The 24,178-nt window shown below is 37.9% G+C and overlaps 1 protein-coding gene across 3 annotated transcripts in view; it reads right to left on the bottom strand.

Moving 5' to 3' along the window:
• Positions 1-24,178, bottom strand: part of RAB27B (RAB27B, member RAS oncogene family) — a 166,120-nt gene that overhangs the window by 17,861 nt on the left and 124,081 nt on the right. The gene's annotated exons all lie outside the window — the stretch shown is intronic.

Genomic DNA, 24,178 nt, shown 5'->3' with positions numbered 1-24,178 from the left:
TAAGATCTATACAAAGTATAACCATTGCTCAGGAAGAGGTGCATAGCAACCATCAACAACCAGCCTTCCTTAATGCAGGGATACAGATATCTCCACTACTGATGTGACATTCTTCTTAGAAAATGTCTGCATTGATCAACTGCCTGGCAGTGAGCAGTTCTGTGTTTGGTTCTGTGTTTGGATTGGTGCCAAATATCTTACCAGGACTTTTTGGTTGAAGATGTTGCTGCTTCTAGTCTGTGAGCCAAATGGGTTGCTAGAGGAGATTGTTGTCAAAGTTGTAAGATTTCCCCCACCTAAGGTCTATCATCACCACCATCACTCTACCTTAGTCTCTCTTTCCCTTCCGAACTTGCTCATGTGCAACTCCTCTGAAGGGTGATAAAGTCTGTCATTTCACCAGTAAAATCGGATAAAACTGTTAATTCTCTTGTGAAAAAAACAGATGAAATTTGAATATTCTAAGAGAGTTAAGTAATTAAAGCAAAATTCTTCCCTGGACACAATCCTTGATAATCAGAGGGAAGAAATTGAAGCTACTGGTTACCTAAATACAAGATAAAGTTGGAGGATATTGTGGTTTCCTGGAAAAATGAAAAGAATAGAATCAAGAAGATACATCAGCACATTTTAAAACGTTGCCTACAGTTAATTATGCTTTTTGCAGTATTTTTGGTGACAGTGTCACAAAAGGCTAAGTCTTGAGCAAATCTAGTTAAATACCTCCAATATACAGTATCAGACCCAAAGATGAAAATTCCAAAAATGTAAACCATAATCTAGTTTCTGTCAAGGCATGCATACACTTAAAAGTTGAATACGGATGAAAGAAAATACAACATAATTTTACAAGATGGAACATGATTAGTTGATAAATGAGTCAAATAGTTGTGCTTTTAGTTCAAACAAAACAATAATCTTCATGGACTGCTATGGTCAGAGCAGATTTTGTAGAGGAAGATGAACTTGCATTTAACCTTATAGCATAGGGAGGAATTAGGTACGAGAGGAGATTCAGGACCATCGCATGGGAGTTTAATTGTCACTTACAGAAATGAGACTATTACTACTTGCCAACTACATGCCCTACCATGTATTTCTGACCTGTAGCCAATCTGCAGCCCATAAACTGCCTGGGGTTGCCTCCCAATCAGGCTCTAATCCAGAGTCAACAATCCTGGCTAACACGGATCAATTCTACCGCAGCCTACACAGGGTCTTTTCTTTAACTGAAAGATGGTGGAGATTTTGTGGCATTGAACATAAATTCCACCTGAAATGAATGCAAAGCTTGGCACTGTGGAAGTCATTTATTTAGTGTCTTCAATAGACTAGTTAAAGAAATTGACATATTAAGCTGGGTACGAGATAGTTTGCCTCCAGGTTTCTTTTTCTTTTTTTAAAAATTTATTTATTATTTATTTATTATTTATGTTTGGCTGTGTTGGGTCTTCGTTTCTGTGCGAGGGCTTTCTCTAGTTGCGGCAAGCGGGGGCCACTCTTCATCGCGATGCGCGGGCCTCTCACTATCGCGGCCTCTCTTGTTGCGGAGCACAGGCTCCAGACGCGCAGGCTCAGTAGTTGTGGCTCACGGGCCCAGTTGTTCCGCGGCATGTGGGATCCTCCCAGACCAGGGCTCGAACCCGTGTTCCCTGCGTTGGCAGGCAGATTCTCAACCACTGCGCCACAAGGGAAGCCCACAGGTTTCTTTTAAAGATGAATTATTTTATATATACAATTCTTTTGCATTTAGTTTGTAATTTTTAAAGAAATTTCTTTTGTATTTAGCTTTGTTCTTCTTTTATTACTACGTGATTTTCTGAGTCCTAAAATCATGTGACCTCAATAGTCTATCCTTGGCACAGCAAATACACCACCACAAAGAAAAATAAGAGCCTTGGTAAAAAAAAAAAAGGCTGTTTTCCAAGAACTGGGCTAAAAATATAGATCTGGGAAGGATCAAAAAGCTGACAAGTTTAGCAGTATTGTTTATTCCTGCACAATGATTGATCGGATTGTTAGTTCTTGGTTCTATGAATCTAAAAGGGAAGAAAAAGCCAGAGGAATGCCATGTCTCAGGAAATGTGTCTGACTCTCTGCCATTATCACTGTGTCACAAACTATACCACAAGAGCCAGAAGGTCTTTTCGATACAGAAACCGCAGCGTCATCCTCAGAGCCTTTCGTGGGAAGGTAAGAGGCTGGAAAGAGTAGGGAAAAGAATTCACAACGCCCATGAGGCTCTGTTTAATGAAGAATCTAAAAGGTAGAAGGCAATCTAAGTAATCATGTGGTCTAGCCCTTAGTTTACAGATGAGAAATCACGTGCAGGGAAGTTACCTAATTTATGGGGTGACATTTCCAATAGAGGAAACCCCAAGACTGGTGTTCATTATGATTTGAAATGGAAACTGGGTTAGATAGGTAGAAAGTAGAAATATATTCGTTTTACGAGGGAAGGGTATTTTCTCTGGGAACATGATTTTCATAGTTAGAATATCTCAAATGAGGTTGCCCATACTGTCTATCTCTTTTTTTTTCACCCTGTTTTGTTTCATTCTTGTTCAACATAAATTCCATTAGCTCAGGAATTTAATTTCCTTGTCCACTGCTGGATCCACAGAGCCCAGTATAGTGGTTGGCATATAGGAGGAGCTCAATACATATGTGTTAGTGTATAAATCTACTTAAGATTCTCAGAGCCATGCAAATGTCATGATTAATGAAATTTGTCTTTGGGCAGTTGGTGGAAGTGGTGTCTCTCCAAGTTCAGAGCTTGGATTCTCCTTCCTTCCTCATCTGTAAAGTGAATGTTTAGATTAAATAATGACCTTGGTACTTTCCAGGTCTGGCTTCCTGAGCTCATTTTTCTGAGCTCAAGTTGCACAAGAGTATAAAAACTTCCTCAAAGTAGAATATTTATATCTTCAGAAGAGCAATTTCAAATAACCTGGGAAAAGAGAAAGTACAGAGGGACTATAATTTTTGAAAGTGAGATTTGTGCTGGCAGAGAGCATATAAACTTGTCAGTTGAATAGGTCAGAGCTCAGAGAGCCGGGCTTCCGTATGAAAGCATCCATTTGTCCATCTAACACTCATTGGCACCTCCTGTTTTGCATGATATTTTGCATGGCTCTGAGGATACACTCCGATTTGTCTAGTGGGGAGCTTAGCAAATGCTACAGATATGTGTGGATGACTACTACACAGATGGACTAACCCATGCAAACTTTGCTAGTTCTCCAAGTAACAATCTTAAGGATGTCATGACAAGTTATGACCTTGCGACTTGAACTTATTAAATTCACAAAACCATTCTTAAGGTACTTCAGAAAGCTTAAAATCGTAGACAAATAAAATATCACTGATACTACTTTGCATTCAGTGTAGATGGTTTCAATAAAATAAAACTGTCAAGCATTAAATGGACAGATGTTTAATATTTCCTCATTTATCTTTATTTGATTGGTTTGTGTTGGGCTCCAGTAAGAGCATTTGAGGTCTGGGATTCTCACAGCAAGCACTTCATTATCTGAATGATAGCCTAAAGGTGGTTCTCATTAACTGACCTTGAAATACGGCTTCCTACCACCACATCCATGTCCAGGAGGTTACAGTTAAATTATGGACGGCTGAAGTACTCTAGGGGCCTGTAGCCTGTGCATCAGAACAGAAGGCATTTTCTGGAAGGACGGAAGTTGGGGGGGAGGGTGTAAATTAAAAAAAAAAACAAAAAACATTCTCTTCAGTGTATTCCATAGCATTTTGTTCGGTTAGCAAAGTTTATCAAAGATAATTTTTATTTCGATACTTCCTAAATGCTATTTAGAATTAATGGATGTGCGCCTATATGGAACATTCAAACTAAACTGCAAATATAAATCAACATCAACTTAACTGAACTTTTTATTTGTTGACGGTGGCCAATGTGTTTACTGGAGCAATCAAATCTATTTTTAAATGTGTTCATTTTGTTTCAATTTATGGTCAAGGGATATAATATAATAGAGATAGACCAAGAATTCATTGAGCTTACTCACCCCGAAAATAAAGGGTAAAAATTCAACACAAGTCAGCTTTAAATAGGTTTTTCTCCATTGATATATCATTATTCTCACATATTAAGTGCACTTCTAAGCCAATGTATAATTTTATTTCTCTAAAATTATTTTTTCTATAAGGTAAACATTTCCCTTTAGCTTAATTTTATGGTATCCTTTGAAACTGTATGAATTTCCTCCTTTTTCCCTTTACTTTTTATTATGAGCACTTTCAAACATATACAAAATTTGAGGGAATAGTAGTGTACATCCTTATACTGATGGCCCAGCTTCTAAATTACCAATACATGGCCAACTTTGTTTCATGTATCCAAAAGTCTCCCTTTACCAGATTATTTTGAAGCAAATACCAGGCATCATAACATTTTTTTCATGAATAATTAAATATATATCTCTGAAGATTTCTCAACTTACCATTTACCTTGTGCTTACCTATAGAGAAGATAGTCAAACATCTGGCTTTCTATTTGATAGGTCTGAAGCCATATCTTAATACTGTTTTAGCCTGTGTTTCTTTTACAATGATCAAGGTCAAGCATCTTTTCATATGCTTAAGGGTTATTTGTATTCCTTTTTTGTGTGACTGGAAGGCTCATATCTCTTGTTCAGTTTTTAAAAATGGTTTATCTCTCCTATTTTTAGAAGTTCTTTGTGTATTAGGGACATTAAAACCTTGTTATTTAAGTTGCAAATACTTTTTCCCATTTGTCTCTTTGCTTGTGTTATTTATGCCACCCAAAAGGCTTTTATTGTTATTGTTGATGTCTGGGGGAGGAGAAATCAAATTCTGAATGACAAGAAGGTTTTCCCATGCCAGATAATAAAGTAATTCACTTATGTGTTCTTCTGCTACTTATATGGTTTCAACTTATATTTAAAAATCTAACTCACCTGGAATTTACCATAAATATGTTATGAAGAATTAATCCAAACTTATCTCATGATAGCTGTCCAAATACAACTTACGTACAAATTAATCTTTTCATCACTGATTTAAGATACTACCTCTATCATATAGTAAAATTTCATACACAGTTGTGTCTATTCCTGGATTCTTCTCTTCTGTTCCCCTGGTCTAACTGTCTCTTCATGCAGCACCAGTTAAGTATACAATGTTTAATATCTGAAAAAGTTATCTCATCTAGAAATTCAAATGTACTTTATAGAGTTGTACAAACTACTCTCATATGATTTTTTAAATCCCCTGTTTTGATACTTATTTTTCCACCTGACATTTCTAATTCTGTATAATTGTATTGTACTTATTTGTGGAAGGCTTTAGAAAATCAATGAAAGTACCAGTCTTATTATCTCAAGAGTTTATTTTAATTTTCATATTATAGCCCATAGTCCAGTAATCCTATTTTCTACTATCATTAATATTTCCCTTAGAATGTCCTCTCTACCCCTACTCTTTACCTTCTAAACTCAAATCATATCCACACTTTCCTTGTTCATGAGTTCTTACACTTCTCCAATTTTATTCCAGTTTTTCTGTATCCATAAGGGGCATAGTACTCTGGGGTCAAGATCTAGCAGACCTTGAAATTCTGGACTTGAAATTGCTAAAACCCAAATTTGCTCAATGAGTATTCTTACTGAGAACACTGCAGCTTGCCAATAATTCTCACAATCAGGGTCAGGATAAGGCTGCTCCCTGATCTGAGAAATTTTTACCTGAATTGAAAGAGCTTTTAAATCATTTGGTTCACTAATATAGATCCATTCAGAATCAATGCTTTTCATGTGTTTCCCTAACATTGGATCATTACGACTCAGCAGGATGCAGCAAAACACAAAGCTATTTTGTCCCCAGTTGCAGCATGATATTGACAGATGTTCTAAATGGAATCATTCTGAAAAGGACATGAGAGCAATGGTCTAGCATTATCTCTGAAGCTCACATGTACCCCTGGATAGAAAGCAAACTCCTAACTGATGTGTGCTTAAAAACACTGTTTAGCAGACATGACTCAAATCTCAGGGCAGTTAAAGCAATTCAGGCTTTTGGCTTCAGATGAGTAAATTATCAACAGGAACAAAATAGTACTTTACAAAGTTGCTGTTTCAGATTCAGAGAAACCTCTGAAGGCTTGTACTTATATTTATAAATGCTGACAAACTGAAATACCTCTTACAAAAGAAAACTTCACAGTCTTCTTAGAAACTTAAATGTGTGCAGTCCCAAAGTGTGCCCAGGGTCATACTGAGGGCACAGGCCTTGAAGCTCACATAATTTGCCACTGATCTGTCACCTCACCTTATTGGCACAGGAAAGAACTGGGTGTTCAGTTTCTCTAGCTCTGACAAGATCTCCTTGTTTAGCTTCTCGGAATCCTAGGCTGGGTGTGTGTGCAGCTCCATTGAGAAGGCACAGACTCTTTGGCAGGTCATCTGCACCATTGAGGTTAGAGGTGGTGAGAGATGCAGGCAAGTTCCAGGCATCCTCCTGGATTCCAGTTTGTCCTCATGGATTGTCCTGTTTGACCTTGCTCTGACTTTATGTCCATCTTTCTCTCCTGACCCTGGTTCGGATGACTTCAGGTACAACACAATACAGAAAAGCAATAGGCTTACATAGACTGCCAAGCCAGCTCCCACAATTGTGAAAAATCCAATCTGATTAATAAATTGCATGTTCTGTATCACTTACAGTGATTCTGCTTTTTTGATAAAACCCTCACTGATACCAAATTCTAGAATCTTGAGAATCTCACTTCACTTTATTTTTTAAGGTATAGAAAACTAAATGGACATTGTTATAACCAAGATAGTGCCATGGAAAGGATACCTATTTCATATCAGATCTCCTGTATAACTTACTTCAAACTCATAAATTCTAGTTTTGAAAGAGAGCCACATAATTACCACATTAAGCATTGCTTAGATATCCTGATAAACAGCTGAGAGGGTCTTTCAGTGCACTGTCCTACAGTATTTTTATATCCACCGCAAGATAGTTTTAAGCTTTAACATTAACTTACTCAACTCTAAGACATGGTTTTGGCATTTCCCACCAAAATCTCCAAAAGAAGCCCAGTGGATGCTGACATGTCACTGTAATCAATGAGCAAGTGAATCCAAGACAAACTTTCAATTAAAATGTACACATTAGCCTTCAGCTCACATTGGTGATTTAAAGGAATAAGTTGGCTTCTAGCCAAAGCAATCATGAGAAAGAAAAATGGAGCTGGAGGGATCAGGCTCCCTGACTTTAGACTATGCTACAAAGCTATATTCATCAAAACAGTATGTTACTGGCACAGAAATAGAAATATAGATCAATGGCACAGGATAGAAAGCCCAGAAATAAACCCACACACCTATGGCCAATTAATCTATGACAAAGGAGGCAAGACTACACAATGGTGGAAAGACAGTCTCTTCAACAAATGGTGCTGGGAAAACTGGACAGCTACATGTAAAAAAAAAAAAAAAGAAATTAGATTATTCTTTAACACCATACACAAAAATAAGCTCAAAATGGATTAAAGACCTAAATTTGCGACCAGACACTATAAAACTCCTAGAGGAAAACATAGGCAGAAGTTGGCTTCTAGTCCAATTTACAGAGTATTAAGCCAATGGGAAAATAATTATTTTATGGATTGGAATAAGAGTATTTGTAGGTATTATTCTTAAGTTTAAGACTTCATGAAATTCCAAAATAGTAATGAGAAACTTCACAGATGCTTCTCTACAATGTTACAATGTAGGATTTTATGACTGCTTCTCCAGACAGGTAAGAATTACACTCAGGCAATTCTAATAGATTTTACCAATTAACATAATTTTCATATAAATATAATAATTTTTACCAAGGAAAGCAATTTGTGACTATGAAGAGAAAAATGCCACACAGAAGACAATTGCAGTATGAAATACAAAAGTATCAGACAGAAAGGATTACTTGAGACAATTTAAATGATAACATGGTGATATCTAACAAGAGTTATATTGCCTTCTTATATATCAGTCACTTACTCTAAGGACTAAGTACTAAGGATTAACACATTTAATCTTTAACATAACCCAATAACATACAGATTCAACTCAACCTCTATCAAAATCTAGCTGCCTTTTGGCAGAAAATACAAGCCGACCCTAAAATTCATAGAATAGCCAAAATAATTTTGATCAAAGAAGAACAAATTTGGAAGATTCATACTTCTCAATTTCAAAACTAACTACAAAGTTATAGTAATCAATACAGTGTGGCACTGGCCTCAGAGTAGCCATATAGATCAGTGGAATAAAATTGAGAGTCTAGAAATAAACTTATACATTTATGGTCGTTTGTGATAAGGGGACCAAGACAATTCAATGGGGAAGGAATAGTTTTTTCAACAAATGGTGCTGTGGCAACTAGACAGTCATATTCGAAAGAATGAATTTGGACTGCTGCCTTATACCATATATAAAATTTAACAGAAAATGGATCATAGACCTAAATGTAAGAGCTAAAACTATGAAACTCCTAGAACAAAACATAGGAGTACATATTCATAACCTTAAATTGGACAGTGATTAGATATAACACCATAAGTACCAGTAACAAAAAATAGATAAATGGATTTCATCACAATTTCAAACCTTTTTCTTCAAAAAACACCATGAGACAAGTGAAAATACAACCCCCAGTTGGGATGAAAATAGTTGCAAGTCATATTTGAGACTTGAATCCAAACTATATAAAGAATTCTTACAACTCAATAATAAAAAGACTAACAACCCAATTTAAAAAAATGGACAGAGGATTTGAATAGATATATTTCTCCAAAGATTTTATACGCATGGCCAATAAGCACATGAAAAGATGCTAAGATAGCATCAATCATTAGAAAAGTACAAGTCAAAACCACAATGAAATACCACTTTCTACCCACTAGGTGGCTATAATAAAAATAGGGACAACATCAAGTGCTAGTGGAGATGTGGAGAAATGGAGCCCTCCCATATTACTGGTGGGGATGTGAAATGGTGCAGCCACATTGAAAAACAGGTTAGCACTTTCTCAAATAGTTAAATGTACAGTGATCCTAAGACCCATCAATTCTACTCCTACGTCTATATCCAAAAGAAATGAAAACATGCATCCACACAAAAAATTGAAAACAACCCAAATGTCCATCTGTGGATGAATGTATCCATACAATGGAGTATTACTCAGCTATAAAGAGGAGTGAAGTACAAATACATGCTACAACACAGATGGACCTTGAAAACATTATTCTAAGTGAAAGAAGCCAGGAGTGAAAGGCTACATATTTTATGATTTTATTTACATGAAGTGTCCAGAATAGGCAAACCTGTAGAGACAGAATGTAAATTAGCATGTGTCAGGGGATGCAGAGAGGAAGAGTGGCTAGTGATGGCTAATGGGCATGAGGTTTTTTTGAAGAAATGATGAAAATGTTCTGGATTTAGACATTAATGGTGACACATCTTTGTGAATATATCAAAACCCACTGAATTATACATTTTAAAAGGGTGGATTTTATGGTATATGTATTATATCTCAATAAAGCTACTATTTAAAAAACCTAACAGTGTAAGAATACTATATTTTATATTAAAAATAATTGATTGGGCTTAGCTCCTCTAGCTAGGTGTTAATTAATACTTGTTTACAATGGAACCACTTCCTAGTAAGTGTCCTGTGTATTCAAACAATACCCTCTTACATACAACCTAACGGAAAGGGCCTGTAGTATATACTCAAGCAAGTATATTCCTGAGACCCTGTAACCCCTTTCAGCAACTCATTCTAGTATAGAAAAACTCAATGGTCAGGAAAGGAGTCAGTTCATCTAATTTGATCCTGTTACAGTTCAGAGCAATTTCCTCTTGCTGATTGTCATCAGCAAAGCTCGGCATACAGATAGTGGATTCCTTCTTTTGCTGAAACCCATTATGACAATGCCCTTAATATGCTTTCTCAGCTACATACTTTTGTTCCCTCACATATCCTAAATTTTGCTTCCCTACAAATTAGTAGCCCCAAATCAATACTTTACTTGCTCTAAACACATACACTGTATCACTGAGATGTTACATAAATATTTGGATTAAATAAATTAAGCTTCAAGAATATTTTGCAAGATTTAACATTTGACCCGGAAAGCTTTTCCATTTGGCTTCATAAATGGACTGCATGACTTACTTTTTTTAAGGGAGTCGTACTTTTTTTAAAATGCTTTCCTAGGTTCTCTTCTCCAGAACTTCAGCCAGGAGCAAGAAAAAAAAAGTAAATCCCTGAAATTCTGCAAAGCCTTGTATTGAAAGAATCTTTGACATATTATTGATTTATCTCTTCCAGGCTGGAAAATCTTGTGATGCAATAAATCAGATTAGTAAGTATACACAAAGAGGTCAAAGCCTTCCTGAAATCTATCAGCAAGACCAGAAAATAGGTTCTTCCAATTTAGTGGTTCTCAAACTTGGCTGCATTTAAAATTCCCTGATGCCTAGGCCACATCCCAAACCAAGTAAATCTGAATCCTGATGGTGAGACAAAAGTGTTAGTAGTTTTTGATGCTCTCCAGATGGTTCCAATATGCAGCCACTTTTGAGAACCACTGCCCTACCTCCTAGCCCAGAGACTCCTTACTGCCAATGAGTGATTTCTAATCTGGAAGTAACCTCAGCCCCATCCTATAGCTAATAGAAGAGCAGAGTGGACCACATTCATAAAGACATCTCTTTTCCTAAGATAGTGGCTGGTTGGAAAGATGGTCCTTTCCCACTATAGGCCTCTGCTCAATGGGCCAACCAGCACCAGTCACAGGAGTGTTCCTTTCCCTTATCACGACAAGGACATGTCATCCTCTATGTCAGTGGTCAATCCATCTCTTTTCTCTGCAGCGTTATGTGATATATGAAAGGACATTAAGTGTATATATGTAAGTTGAACCCTCTACTCTTAAAGCACGTCTTCACATTAAAAAAGACATGATTTTAAGTTAAAGAGATGTTTGTTGAATAAGATGTTTTACTAAGTTTTCAGACTTTGGTCTAATAATTTTACAGATTGGGTTCATTTTCCAGCTGGCTGCTGCTTTGAGAAACTCATGCCACACGTCTACTGCTTTGCTTCAATATCTGAGAAAGGACATACTAATCAAAATATCTGCCCACAAAGTCTGCCTCTCTGACATGTGAGGAAGCCAAATTAGATAGCATCTAGGAGTTCACAGGCAAATATCTATGAAAATAAGATGAGGGCCATATTATTACAATTTTCTCACTTAAACATAATTCTAGATAACTCCCAGAGCCATACAATTCCAAGAATAAGACAGATAAAAAGTCCAAGGCCTCTTTAGGAAAAGAATGTTGGCTGGTCATTATTTTAGCCAATATTTAACAAGATGCATTTTATTAGCTTAATAAATGCGGGGAAAAGAGAGATTGCATCTACAAAGAATGGAGTTAGTCCAAAGAAAGTGCTTATTTGTCTCACGAGGGCTCTTTCCACATTATGTAGATGCGTATGTTAATTGAAATTTCTAAATCGGAATTTTATTTCTGCAATAGATATGATGGGAGGCTGAATAGAAAAATTTTAAAAAGCTATTCCACGTGGTTCTTAACCCTTATGTGGTTGGGGAGAAAAATGAACAAATGTTCAGTCCTTTCCTCTGATAAGTTATTTGAGATGAGGTCTACAGCAGAAAATCTAGGGCTCGAAGTCTGATAGGTGTTCAGAGGAGAGAGAAAAACTCATAAAGAGGGATATGCAGGTGGGGCAGGAAGTAATCAGGTGGGCTTCATAGAGGAGGTGGGATGAGAGCTGGAGTTTGACGGGGAAAGGGGAGAGAGAGGGATTGGGATGAGGAGAACACGCACTGGTCCTGGAAGCATCATGTGCACCGTGGAGCCCTGGCTACAGGAAACGTGGCTCAGATGGAAGCAGAAGCAGCTTTCTGGGGGCCTTGGCTGATGCGGTGGGATGTGCAGGATCAAGTGTTGACTGTAAGAGGTGTAACGGTAAGGGTTGGGGTCCATAGCCCTTGTTTACAAGTTCAGTTTTAGCTATTTGCCAACCATGTGGCCACGGGCAAATTACTTAACCCCTTATTCTTAGGGTCTTTATCTGCAGCTGTAAATAGGTAAAAATACCTGGCTTGATGCATTCAGTCACCATGAATTCCCCTCCACTCTGGACTTGCCAAGAAGCAGAGAACCTTAAAAAATGTTTTGATTGATGACACAATGTAACAAAACACAAAATGATTAATCAACTAACATGGGTCACTTTATAGCCTAACATGAAGTCACCAAATTTCTCAGAACAAAGGTGGTGTAGAAATCCCAAGGAAAAGGCATGGCTGCATTTTTAAAAGCCCGTTTTACTTCTCTTTAACAAAGCACTAGATTATTTCAGCCACTTTATCCCCTGATGGAGCTCTGATTAAAAATACAATATGTCAACAGTGACTAATTACAACTTTAATGAGTCTATTGTTTACTTCTTGGCGGTAACCTAATCAACTAACCATGTCTTAAACTCACCCAGCGTTTTCCAATATCAAATATTTATAATTTTGAATTGGATAACTTTCACCCCCAGCTGTTACTGGTGGGAAAAGAAAAGTCATCATTGGCACAAAGACATTTATAGCAATGCCCTCCTTTTCCTGCTGTTTGGTGCATTTTAAAGACTAATCAGAACACAGCAGAAGGCAGCTTATTTAGTGCCTTGCTCAGAGCCCGCTAAGGTTCTGACAACATAGAGAGTCCTAACAGGGCCCTGTGCTTCTCCTTTCTACAATATTCTTTAACTTTACAGTAGGTGAACATTTTTTGGTTAATAACAATTGGGGCTGAGAAAAGGTATGAAATGTTCAAAAGTGTGAGTGGTTTGCTGAAACGACACTTATGAAAAGGTTGCTCCTCAGAATTTTGCATTATGCCTTTGGTTAACTTTTCCTTAAACCGAAAAAGGGACTTCCGTGTGGAAACTTACTCTCTCCATAGCTCCTAGCCATAGTAAGTGTTCTCACTGTAAAAGGATCACGGTTTTAGCAAAGAAATAAGGGCGGAGAGTTGGACTTTTAATAACCTAGCATTTGTGATAAGACAGCTCTTATGAAATTAGCTTGGTCTGTATTTTCCAGATTTGACCTAAAATGAGAGGAAAGCTCATGGGAGGCTGGGAGAACACAGACTGGCTTACATTGTATCTCATTTCTGCAAAATCACCTTCCTGATATCCACTCCTGCCCAAGGAAAAACATGATTACATTGTCCATTAAAGATTTACATTTTACTTTCTGGTATTTTTGGCCAAAAGGACAAATATCATAATTTACTATAGTAAGTCAAAATACTGAAAGATAAATGTTAGCATTTTAGTGGAAAAAAATCACAGTAAGCTATCTGACATGAAGAATACATTTGCTATATCTGACACTTTCTAGTTTATAGAAGGTCTGTGTCTTGAAGAAATCCTTGGCAATCAATCAATTTCTGCCACATCAAAGAATGTTCTTCTTATATAATTTCCATCAAGTTTTTAAAAAGGAAAATTCAAATATCTTGCTTTCACTGTCTTGTTTCTTACGGTTCCAGTAACTTTAACTGCAAGCGGGGGCTTCTGTTATAGTTAAACTAAAGGTTTTCCTGCTGAAATCTGTGCCCATTTTGGTAGATTCTATTATTACAGTAAGAGGCAAAATTATGAAAGTTAAATGCTTGCATATTAAATTTCAGGAGTATAACTTCTAGTTACATAGAATAGCAAAAGAGAGAAGTTCCACATTTGTTCTTTCTAAATATTTCTGTTGAATATATTAAGGTGAATATACACACCAACGTGGGTGACTATTTGGGGGTTTATATTTTAGGATAAAGTTGGCTCTGCTCTACTCTGATAATGTTACTCAGCAGCTAATCTTCTAGTTCATATTTACATAATGACGAACAGAGGTTAATACTAAGTTCCTTGTCTTTTCCCTAATTAAGCAAAGGGTGGGACTATCATAGTATACACCTTGAAATCTTCCAACGTCATCTGAAGGAGTTGAATTTCCCTAGGATCGGAAACAGAAACTAGTTTTATAAATCCAGCTAGAGGTAAGGTGTCATCATTGAATAATCACAAATGCCAGCAAATGATATAGTCTATCTCAAATATGTAGGATGAAATATGAGGAATGAGTATAAGAATACAAGCTGGAATATTTTTTCTCCAGCATAACACCACTCACTGGGTTACATCAGGTATTGATTATAAAGGATTGGCAGGGTTGTAATGAGCACATATGCACACAGACGCTCAAGCATACACACACGCACACACACACACACACGTGCATGTAGGCACATCAAGCATGGAATCATTACGACTGTGTATACACTCTCTAAAGTCAGTCCTCTATTTAACTTGACCTTGTCAGAAGATATGTCTGCTTTGAATATTAATGGAGTAAGCCAGAAATATATACAATTTATAATACAAATTTTATACAATAAAACAGTTTGAATTTTTTCTATGTCCATAAATCAAAGTACGAGAGCAAGATAATATTTCATGTTGAGAATTTGGTGCAAGTTATACGGCATGCAAAAGTGTCTCTACCTGTAAAGAGTGGGAGGTGGTCTTATGGACATGATTCCTAGGTTTCTTTACCTGGGAAAAAGGTGGTACTAATTTCCTGGTGGAGCAGACGAGGACGGAGGAGGGGGTTCCCTGTCAAAGGAGCCAGTGGGATGTTAGGGCACCACGTACCTTCAGCCTTGTTAAACGAACCCTGACAGATTGCCCAGATGGAGGCCTTCTGAGATTGGGCATTAAAAATGGCACAGGATGCTTCAAAGAAAAGATCAAAAAGTTGCCTGGGGATGCTTAGACTGTCAATACCTCTCGGATTCCTGCCTTTGATAAAACTACGGCAGCAAATACATTTACAGAACCTCTGTATGTAGGACACTAAACCCAGGAGAGAGGAGGAGATGAAGAAAATGGAAGTATGTGTGAGATGGTTTAGAAACATTTAAAGAGCAACAACAGTGAGGTATTATGTAAAAAAATTGAAAAAAGAGTGGTTTTTATAATCAAAATGAGACTTCACAATATACTTGTAGCACAGCAACATTTATAAGGAAAGGATATTAATCTCTCCCAGATTCGGTCATTTACTCACTCACTCAACAGACATTTATTGGGCACCTACTGTGCGCTGGGCACAGAGAGTTTTCTGTGGGGATCAAATGAAGTTACCTAACAGGTTCTGCTACTCTCACCCTCCCAGAACAACTGTAAGAGCTACAGCAACCACAGGTCCTGGTATGCTCAGCAGGGCCCAGTTTTTCCCCGCTATTCTATTAATAGTCTCCCCTTTCACTCTCAGAAGGATATTAATCTGAACAAACTGTATGATCACTGAAACTAATAAGAGCCTCCAAACTTGTGTTCATGCCTCCAGTTCTGCCTTGCCCCCATCCATCCTCCACAGAACAGGCAGAGTTATCTTTTAAACATGTAATACAGGCCATATCATTGTTCCGCTTAAGATTTGCCAATGGCATTGCATCAAACTGAATCTAAAAATCCGAAGTCCTTCTTCTGCCTTACAAAGTGCCGCGTGACCTGCCTCTGACTCTTCTCTACCAATTCTCTTTTCCTTGAAGGAGCCAAGTTTCATCCTGTCTTAGGACCTTTGCACTGGCTATTCCCCCTGCTGGTTTTCACAAGCTGTCTCCTTACTATCATTCAGTTCTCAGTTGAAATGTTGCTTTGTCAGAGAGATCTTGCAGGGCCCCCAAATGTAGAAGGCTCCCATTCACTTTCTATGGCATCACCCCGTTTTAATTTGTTGAATGGCGCTTCTGCCCCACAGATATCTGTCTTCCTGTTTATTATCACTCACTTTCCCCTCTAGAATGCAAGCTCTTGGGGGGGGGGCCGAATTCTTACAGGCCTTGTGCACTTTGAGGTCTAGCTAAAAATAGGCATCAACAAATATTTGCTGGATGCACTAATATATGTCCTGTTAGATCTAGTTTAGTGTAGTTCTGTTATAAAGACTGCTGGTCTTGGAGAGCTTCAGGCTGTGCACTAAAAAACCTGAATACTCTGTATAAGAAAATGTATCTTTACCAACAAAGTTACCTTGTATCTTAAGAAGAAACCAATCTAAAACTTACAAGTTAAATATAAAGCTACAGAACTAACGACTCTGATGGGTGAATGTATAGTTTCCAACTCTATTAATATCTATTTTTAAGAGGGTAAAAGGCTTAATACCTACCTCTGCTTCCTTGATTCTCAAAACCATGTCCAGGAAAAATAAGTGATGGGGGATTTTGATGAGGTGCTGGGAAGGGTCTTATTTAAGTGCTCCAAGGGTAGATTACTGAAGAGGGAATCTCCTTTGGGTTCCTGGACCTAATTCCAACGTGCGTGTCTATGGGCGTGAAGCCTTCCCCACACCAACAAGCAATTCTCAGACATGAGCAGGTGTCTGAGAAATCAACTCAACTCAACTCAATTCTGACACTGTCTACCCATCAGATCCCATAGGTAAAGGGCTGAGTCCCACAAGGCTGCCCTCCACTTCAGATGCCAATCACAAGCCCTTTGCTTCTGACCAACCAGCTACAAATCGGAGGTTCCAAAGACCCCCTCCTACTCAGGATGCCAATCCCACACCCAGGTTGTTACCTGAACTTCTGACCAACTGGCTGTAAATCAGAGGTTCCCACAGTCCCCTCTTGGAGTTCAGTTAACTTGCTAGAGTAGCTCAAAGAACTCAAGAAACCCACTTATTCACTAGATTAGTGATTTATTACAAAGGATATTAAAGGATACAAATCAACAACCAGATTAAGAGATACATATGGTGAGGTCCTGAACAAAGGAGCTTCTGTCTTCATGGAGCTTGGGGCCAGGCATGGTGGCATGTGGGCTCATTATGATTCCCTATCCTGGAAGCTCTCCAAACCTCCTTCTTTTGGGTTTTTAAGGAGGCTTCATTACTCGGACATGATTGACTAACTCATTGGCCATTGGTGATTGATTCAACCTCCAGCCCTTACCCCCTCCCCCCAAATCAAGGGAGAGACTGAAAGTTCTAACCCCCTATTCATGGTTGGTCCCCTTGGTATCCAGCACCATCCTTAGGTGCTTTCCAAAAGTCACCTCATTCACATAAACTCAGTTGTGGTGGAAAGGAGTTCGTTATGAATACAAGACACCCATTTTGCCCTTATGGCTCTGAAGCACAGGAACTGAGGACAAGAGACCAAATATTCAAATAAAAGATGTCCCATTGTTCTTATCACTTAGGAAATTTCAAGGGTTTGGGGAGTTGTGGGCCAGGAACTGTGGATGAACATCAAATATATATGAGAAATATATTTTGATCATCTGAATGACCAAATATATATATTTCTTACCAATCACAATATCACAGGATCTCATGCAAGAGAATCATTGGCTCAAGCCCTCATTTCTACCATCCCATATGCAAGGTTCTTAATGGAGCAACGCACTATCTTGGATATCCACTTCTGAGGATATATGATAAAAGTGGTCTGTACTTCAAGTAAAAGCAAGACCATGTTTTAAATGTATAAAAATGGCTAGTATTTCAGGAAAATTCACGAAAACATTATCACCATAGCATGCAAATAACTCATATTATACGTAAACTGAAGAAAGAAGTTTGCTACTGAGCCACTGTTTTTACTTTGGACTTGATTCTTGGAAAGAGAATAAATTAATTGCTCAGTAAGGGACTAGACTCTGGAGGCAGGTCTGCCTGTGGACTAATTTCAGCTACATTGAAACCTTCAGAACCTGTATTATAGACATCTTATGGATGATTAGGAAACTTTTTACTTAATTTATCTGTTTTATTTTTCAACCTCCACATATTTTTAAAATAAGGTTTACGGTTGATCTTCCCTTGTGTGATGCAAATGCAAACTGTATCTTGTGCGTTCCTGTATCTTTTTTCCATAGTTGTTCTCTACAAGTGGCCTCTGTGGACAGTTTTTTTTTTATTTTGTTTTTGTTTTTTGAGGTATACTGAGACTGTCCTGGACCCCAGCATCTGCCCAGCCACAGTGACTGAAATCCTCATGAAATCAGGGTGAAACAGACATTCATAATGAGTCTAGTGAAAGAAGTAATGTTAACTGTATTAGGGCAAGAAGTCACCAAGGAAGTAATATATTAACTAGCTCCCTTCTTAGTGTTGACTAAGTTAACTCATTAAACTCATTACCTCCCACTGTCATCAATGTAAGTTTTCATTAGCAGTGTACCTGGTAAAAAGAGATGTAACATACTTTGTTGAATGGATAATGAAAAGGTGGACAAGATCAGAACAGGACATATTTGTATTAATGAAATTCCTGAATGGGAAAGTAGAGAAACTTAGTAGAATACGGTCCATGGGCAGATGGAGGGACACTAAAAACGATGGGGGACGGGGGACAAAGCCAAGGCCCCATCACTCCCCACTTGGAATTTTGCTCCTAGTTGGCCGTAAAGATGTCATAACACATCCTAAATATCTGTATTGTAAATGGTCTCAGCCCACATTTGTTGAGCTCTTCAGATTCTAAAAGCTATTGTAAATAATTAACTTGGGAAAACCACTCTGCCCTTTACTGGTGGCATTTAATTAAATCTATAATAATCTGAACTTTTACTAACATACTAAGTCTAAAGCTGTGTGTTGACAAAAGATGCAGTAAAATGGTGAGGAGTCAAGGGGAGACACCAAATCGTTCACAGCTAGAATTTATAAAGACATACTCGCATTATGTGATTCCAGAAGCAAAAGAAGCCACAGGCAAAAGGCTACCAAAAATTCAAATGCAAGTGGCCTGAAGAAAGAGAGGTGAAAATGTTAAATGTGAGATAACGATAGGCCTGGCCTGGACAAAAGAGATTTTATAAACTTCCAGCAAAAGCTATATATCATTCTGAGCTTATAAAGGCTAGTCCCTCAACGAAAAGAAGGTGCACTAACAGTAATACACATGAAGAGAACCCACTTTATGGCAAAGCACCCATTGTGATACTTCTGAAAAAGAGTCAGGAAACTTCAGGCCACTTCATAAAATTAACAAAACACTAAGAGAGGGGCTTCCCTGATGGTGCAGTGGTTGAGAATCCGCCTGCCAATGCAGGGGACACGGGTTCGATCCCTGGTCCGGGAAGATCCCACATGCCGCGGAGCAACTAAGCCCGTGCGCTACAACTACTGAGCCCACATACTGCAACTACTGAAGCCCACGTGCCTAGAACCCGTGCTCTGCAGCAAGAGAAGCCACCGCAATGAGAAGCCCGTGCACCTCAACAAAGAGTAACAACTAGAGAAAGCCCACGCACAACAACGAAGACCCAACACAGCCAAAATAAATAAATAAAATTTAAAAAAATAATAAAATAAAAAAAAAACACTAAGAGAATTAATAAAAATTAAGAAGTTGATCTGGTTTCCATTTTTTTTTCTTCTTTCATAGTCTTTGGAGAAAACTACTTACAATTTCTTTTGATGCTGTCACAGCATTATCCTTTGGATTCTGGGCTGAGACCCAATTCCAAACTACTGGAATAACTCGAACTGTGGTTTCATGGATGTCTTTTTTTTTTTTTTTTAAAGCAAATCCACACTTGCTACAGACTGCCAAGCATCAAGTTTTCTCTGAAATTCACTGGGCCTTAAAGAGTTCTTTCTCATCTACTTTTTGCTGAATGTTAAGATTTCAAGTTTAGTTGAACTTCTAAAGATGCTTCTAGGTGAATTGAAGTTGTCAAAATTAAAAGAATTTAAGATCCCATTGCAGCTTTATGGTCTCTGATTCCATGATAACTATGCTTTCAGATTCCGCCCCACTGTTGTCTCCACATTGTCAAAATACCCAGAACATAGTAAACCCTCAGGTTTAAAAAAGAACGTCAAGACAGTTCAGTAAACATTTACTGAACATCGGCTACATGCAAGAGACTTTCAAAAGTGTCTGTATTGTCCTGTGTGTTTTTTGCGTGTCTTCAAAAATTCAGAACTGTATTTAAAGTTTCTCCTCCTCTCCTCCTGATGTAAGTATTTACATCCCCTCAAGAGATAATGAACAAGAGTTAATACAGAGGCCCTTGTGCTAGCCCACAAATAAACTGTATCCAAACTGGAAACAATAAAAGTCCACCAATATTGAAGTACATATAGACATTGTAGTGTATTCATGTAATGGAAACTAAAACACTAGGAAGGAGAAAAATCTACTGTTACAGGCAATAAAATGGGTGAATCTTCATGAACGAGCATGAGGAGAGGGGGCCTGTCACAGAACCCTTCCATCATTTACGTTATGTGGAGTTTAAGATCAGGCAACACTCATCTGTAGTGATGGAGATCAGAACGGTTGTACAAGAGAAGGGAGTAAGAAGGAAATGAGAGTGGGGCAATGGTGGAGGCAGTGGTGGTTGTACAGTATACATGAGGGGACCTTCTGGGGAATTAGGATTTTTCTACCTTGATTTGGACATTGGTTACATTTTTATATATTGAAATAGTCATTAATCTGTGTATATTCATGATCTCTCCACATTATAGTGTGCAAGATTTGCTTCCATTGAAATTGAAAGAACAGGGACTTCCTTGGTGGCCCAGTGGTTAAGAATCCGCCTGCCAGTGCAGGGGACACGGGTTTGATCCCTGGTCCGGGAAGATCCCACATGCTGCGGAGCAACTAAGCCCGTGCACCACAACTACTGAGCCTGTGCTCTAGAGCCCATGAGCCACAACTACTGAGCCCGTGCGCCACAACTACTGAAGCCTATGCACCTAGAGCCCGTGCTCTGCAACAAGAGAAGCCACCGCAAGCAGAAGACCGTGCACCACAACGAAGAGTAGCCCCCCTCCTCGCTGCAACTGGAGAAAGCCCACGCGCAGCAACGAAGACCCAACGCAGCCAAAAATAATTTTTTTAAATGAAGGAATAAATGAAGAAAATGAAGTGCCAAAATCTGTACTGTGATGGAATTTCCCAACATCAATCTCCAATGCAGAGACTAGTGGTGTGATATGACCTAACTGTTCATTGTATAATCAGTTCCATATGAGTCTTATACGGCGTGTTTTCCTCATCTTTTAACTCCTCCGTCTCACAACACTGTTATAACCTTTGAAATAAATAGATTCATTCCCCCCCTCCCACAAAAAAGTGCCGTAAATATGGAGACAGATGAAAGCAGCTAAGCCAGGAATAGAATTCAGTTTCTTCTCTCCTCTCTGAATCTATGTCTCAAGTTTACTGGAAGATGTCATTATCAGGAAATGACCTTGAAACAGATATTCCCATTGTGTTTTCTGCTGCAGAAACTAGAATTGTTTTTGGTCTGTCTCTACTTCATGCATTTCATAAAGCACGACCAGAAAGGAAGAGAAAGAAAATACTCGCCATGTGCAGGACAAGATATACACTGCCAGTGTTTTAATTCAATTCCTTCATTTAGTCACACATCCAGACATGGATATGACATACACCCAATTTGATCAGAAAGATAAGGTTCATTAGCAAAAGACACTGCTTCCTTTCCCTCTAATTCACAACTTGTCATTATGTCTGTTCAACTCTTTTTTCGTAAGTCCATCACGCTCAGGTGATACAAGGCAGGTGAACCAAAAAACACAAAATCCAGAACGACCTTAAAGAATTTAATAGCCATGAAAGAGCCTTGAGCCTGCAGGAATTTTTCCAGTTTGGTTTCTCTCCGGCTGGTTCTCTCAAGAAGGTATTTTAGCTGAGATAGTCATCCACTGAGAAACAGAAACTGCTGCTCTAGATCTTTTTCCAAATTAAAAATAGGAGTTTTTGAATAGTGTTAAGAGAGCTGGAATCTCAAAATTAGGCCAGATTGGGATGTGACCTAAGCAAGACTTTGAGGTCAGTCATGGTTCAAATCCCAGCTCCTCTAATTACTAGCTACCTGGCTTCTATTTTATTTAACCTGGGTCTCAGATCCCACCTGTGTAAGGGCGGGGGGCGCCGTCATACAGTATATGTAAAGCCCCTGTCTCACCATTTAGCCAGTGGGGAGACAGCGAGTAGGTGGGGTTGATCTCTTTGTATAAAGCACTGCGGGGAAACTATTTCTTTGCAATTTCTGTGTGTCTTTGTAATTAGCGTTGCAAACACTCATTAATAACATTTTTCATTTTGTGCATTAAACCTAAATAATGACTGCAATTAAGGACTTTGTGGCTAATCAACCTTCATTTATCTGAAACACGTTACGAGTGCTCAAGTGCTAAGGAAGAAAAGTAGCATAAAATACAATGCTTGCTCTAAAGCATTTACACTTTAAGAAATCATTTTTGGGTGATTGCCAAAATATATTGTTAAGTAAAAACAGGTGTGTGTATTTGTCAACGCTCATTGAACTGTACACTTAAAATGGGTGCATTTTTTGTGTGTAAATTATTCCTCAATTAAAGACAATCACTGAAAGAAATTCTGTTGCCCAAGTACAACCATTAGAGATTCTGACGAAATTGGTCTGGAGTGTATGACTTGGATACAGGAAGTTTTAAAACCATTCCAGGTGATTCTAACATGAAAAAAATAAAAAAACCAAAAGTAGACAAACAAGATGCCAAACAATGTGAATAGTGATTTAGGGATGCCAGAGTTAGCAAATAAAATTCAGGACACTCTGTTAAATTTGAATTTCAGATACAAAACCAGTTAATTTTTTAGTGTAAGTGTGTCTCAAATATTGCACATTTAACTGGATGTCATGTATTTCATTTGGCAAAGCTAAATACTATGCTAATTTTGTGCAAAAAAAAAGAGAGAAAAAAGAGTATGTGAATCCAATTGTTTAATTAGATATGCATAAAATGGATTTGGAAGATTTGCTTCTGGGGAGGAAACCCAGACACGAGGCAAGGAAGGGAAAGATACTTTTCACTGTTTAGTTTTTGTGCCTTTGGAATTTTGAAACATATGAATGTATTACATATTTTTAAAACAAATAAAATTATAAAATTTAAAAGTAAATAAGTTCTAAAAGGAGTGAAGACTCATTATAGGGAGACAGAACTAATACACATGATACACTTAGAAAATAAAACTGACTGAAATTGGCCCCAATATTTTATTCTATTATACTCTGGTAGTTAGATGTAAGTAGAATATTAACAACCACTTGCTGAGTTGCCAGGCTATAACGGGAATTAATATTAGCAATCTCCTGTTGAGTTGCTATTATGTTAATTTAATCTAATCCTCACAATAATCTTTGGGGGTTTTCCAAATGAAAATGCTGAAAAACAGAAACATTAGTGGACTTGCCCAGAACCACACATTTAACGACTGTCAGGCCTGGGGTTTGAATCCAGGTTTTTCAGTATGCACAGCCTGTTGCTTTTAAACACAAGACATCACTGTACTGTCTTCAAGAATATGAATTCCTAAAGTCAGGACATTTGTACTTGGGCATGAAAATTGATGCAGAAAGGAAGAGCAATGAATGAGCACTCTCATATGCTAACATCAGTTACTGAGCTATGAAAACGGACACACGGGCAAGTATCGTGTTTGTTTCTAAGTTAATATGCAGGTATATTTCACTTTATGAGGTCCTTCTGTTCCAAGACAGCCATTTTTATAAATGACATTTATGCAAATGTAACCATATTTAGAGTGCAATTGGGAGTCTACTTTTTAGATAAACTGTTAAATTCTTTTTTGAAGGGAAGCTATTTCTGTAATATGGCTGACCCAGATTCAGTTGGTTTTGGACAAGGTACAAAATGGGATATTCTCGGAGTTTGATAATTGTCCTTTGGAGTTAGGGGTCTTAATACAAAACATGATGGATGGTCTATGTATGGAGAGGGTACTTTGCTAAATGACAAAGGATTTAACTAGTTAAATTAAGTTTCTAACTGGAGCCTACCTTTAGCAGATTTAATGTCTAAAAAGTATGAGTAAATATTTGCCAGGGAGAAGCAGAACATCACTTCACTTATCAAACCTGTACTATCTTCGCAGCTTATCAGACACAGGAATATTTTGCTTTCTAACATGAATGACTAGAAAGACTTCTCCAAAATCTGTTCTTATCTACACCTTCTGTACATTTCCCAATG

Source organism: Balaenoptera musculus, chromosome 14 (genome assembly GCF_009873245.2).
Source record: "Balaenoptera musculus isolate JJ_BM4_2016_0621 chromosome 14, mBalMus1.pri.v3, whole genome shotgun sequence".
NCBI classification, from domain to species: domain Eukaryota; kingdom Metazoa; phylum Chordata; class Mammalia; order Artiodactyla; family Balaenopteridae; genus Balaenoptera; species Balaenoptera musculus.
This window is presented reverse-complemented; position numbering and strand designations above follow the sequence as displayed.